This window comes from Xiphophorus couchianus, chromosome 5 (genome assembly GCF_001444195.1).
Source record: "Xiphophorus couchianus chromosome 5, X_couchianus-1.0, whole genome shotgun sequence".
Lineage (NCBI taxonomy): Eukaryota > Metazoa > Chordata > Actinopteri > Cyprinodontiformes > Poeciliidae > Xiphophorus > Xiphophorus couchianus.
The window spans coordinates 30,834,728-30,837,950 of NC_040232.1; positions in this window are offsets into that span (position 1 = coordinate 30,834,728).

Genomic DNA, 3,223 nt, shown 5'->3' on the forward strand with positions numbered 1-3,223 from the left:
TTTGCATTACATTACTTATTAACTGTTTAGGACGTTATGAAGAGAAGATAAACTGGCCTCTTGTCCAGTCATCCAGTCTTTTGCATTAATATTAATTTTTCATGTCATGTCGGATGTCGAGACATTTTGAAAAAAATACTATGTATGTATGAAAATACTTTGTGCTGAAATAATAAAGATAAATATGATGGCCTACCTCCAAACAGATGGTAATTTCTCTGCTTTAGTACATTAGTGATACTTGTTTACATTAGACATATTCATTATCCTTTAAAATGTGTTTCAGTGATCTCAGTGATTTAACACAAAACTTAAAACCGAAGATTTGATTTTTTGTGTCCAGAGATTATTATAAAAATATTTTAAGTAAGTGAAACAGAAAACGAGTCACCAATAAACCCATCATACCTCGTAAAACATTCTGAACAACCTCTTTACCTTGTTTTATGTCACTATTTGTTTGAAATGCTGCTGTTTCTGAATTGATTGATATTTCATTTAGTCATTTCTCAAAAACAAAAAACTGTCTTTCACTGTGGCCTCAAATAAAAACTCCAAGCATGATCCACTTGTCTTTACAATGACATCTTCAAGCCAAAGAGAGCGAAAGATAAGCATAAAACATAAACAGATCAAACGAAGCTCTGTTTTCAGAGCAGACTGGTCATTTTAAAACACAAAAAGAGCCTTGTGGAGCCAAATCTCTCCGAAGCAGAAAGGCTCTGCCGTCTGTTGTGCATCAATGATGTCATGTTGTCTGAAATCCCACAGAAAACAGATAGGCCTTTACTAACTTTCAGCTGCTTCCACTCACTACTTCTGTTTTACTGCTTGGCTAATGTGACATATCCTGGCGACACAGTGATGGGGAACACCTGTTTCCTAACTCTGCAGGGCAGAATTTACAACACCTCTCTGCCAGATTAATGTAGCTTTTTTAAAATTTACTATTTTGTTACAAATGGTCATTTACCACCGCAGTGAAATACATGCAGACCTGCACTTCCCTTCTTTCTGTATGGGTGGTATACATACAGTATATCAACCTATTGTTTGAGTTGCCATCTACCCTTTATTTTTGTTTTTTGCGGATTCATGAACTGTGCTAATGTTGATAAATGTAACAGTTTTAAGAAACAAGCAATGGCAAAGCTTGTCCAAGTACAAATCTAGTGAGCCTCCTTGTCATCAAAAAGGAGAATAGCTGATGGTCTAGAAATATGACTATTGTGAAGGTCAAAAAACAAATAAGTCTGTGGCTGGATTAGGTTAAACGGCATGTATCATAATTTGTACAACTTATCCAATAGTGCTTGAATTTGTTGCTTTGATTAGTTGTTGTTTTTTTTTTATTAAAAAAGATCTTTGTTTACAAATATAAAGATAGAACAAAGAATATAACACAGGATATGTAAAAAAGTACGGAGCCCTCTAGGGGACATGGGGAATTTTTTTTCTTTTGCGTTACCTCGCAATACTTTTGCGTTACCTCGCAAAACTTTTGCGTTCCCTCGCAATACTTTTGCGTTACCTCGCAAAACTTTTGCGTTACCTCGCAATACTTTTGCGTTACCTCGCAAAACTTTTGCGTTCCCTCGCAATACTGTACTGGTCAGTTATGCAGCATAATTGAATACTGCCAGCCTTTCCTACGGTGGGCGCCGTACTTTATGCTTTAATATAAGGTTATGTGAGGTTTTTCCATGAATGTTAGTATCTTTTTGTGAAATATCTGAAGTTTTATATCTTTCTTTAGGATAGAAAGGCACCACAAACCTACGATATAAACAGAAACCTTCCGTAAGTAGGAAAGAAATAAAAATACATTATAATTTGGACTATTTCTGAGTTATTATCGCGGGTAATAAATCATCTGACAGTTCTGATTGTGTCTCTGTTGTGTTCGTAGTCTGAATGGTTTAAAGAGCTGCTTTCAGTGCCGCTCCATCTTCGCCTTAACAGACATAAACATGCAGGAAAAAATAAATCGATTTTCAATCAGTGTTTTGCACCAAACAGTTAATAATAATAAACAAGTTTTCACTGAGGCTCTGTAAGAGCCATATGAATGAAATAAGTAATTATTGATATGACAGGAGCACGAGGCTTTGACACTTAGGTGTGGTGGGTGTGTCGATGTGGGCGTGACGTCACCAGGTATGAATGGGAAGGATACTGGCTTTGTGTGTATTAGGAAGCAGATGAGCGGGGCGGTCAGTCCTTGCAAAGTTTGGAACCTGATCATCAAAATGGAATAAATCGATAATTGTGACAGAACAAAGAAAAGGTTTGGAGTTGATTGATAAACGGACAGATGAGATTCCCAGAGTTAACCCAGTGCGGTCCTTTACCATCATTAGTTTGTCGTGTTTTTAATAATAAAAACTTGTTAACAGTAAAAACTGTTTGGTGCAAAACACTGATTGAAAATCGATTTATTACTGCTTGTTTATGTCTGTTAAGGCGAAGATGGAGCGGCACTGAAAGCAGCTCTTTAAACCATTCAGACTACGAACACAACAGAGACACAATCAAAACTGTCAGATGATTTATTACCCGCGATAATAACTCAGAAATAGTCCAAATTATAATGTATTTTTATTTCTTTCCTACTTACGGAAGGTTTCTGTTTATATCGTAGGTTTGTGGTGCCTTTCTATCCTAAAGAAAGATATAAAACTTCAGATATTTCACAAAAAGATACTAACATTCATGGAAAAACCTCACATAACCTTATATTAAAGCATAAAGTACGGCGCCCACCGTAAGAAAGGCTGGCAGTGTTCAATTATGCTGCATAACTGACCAGTACAGTTTTGCGAGGTAACGCAAAAGTATTGCGAGGTAACGCAAAAGTTTTGCGAGGTAACGCAAAAGTATTGCGAGGGAACGCAAAAGTTTTGCGAGGTAACGCAAAAGTATTGCGAGGTTACGCAAATGTTTTGCGAGGGAACGCAAAAGAAAAAAAATTCCCCATGTCCCCTAGAGGGCTCCGTAAAAAAGTATGCCAGTGGGATAGTCTATGTAATAAATATATTTAGTATATTTTTATACAAAAATGTATAAAATTAGTAGTCTGTGTAACAGTTTAAAGAAAACATCTCCCATATTATTATTTAACATGCGTCTGATGAAATGTCCACACCTGTGTTCACAGTGAATCATAAACAAAGTTTTCCCAACAGAAAAACTTTTAGGTGCATCAATAACATCTGGCTCGGGT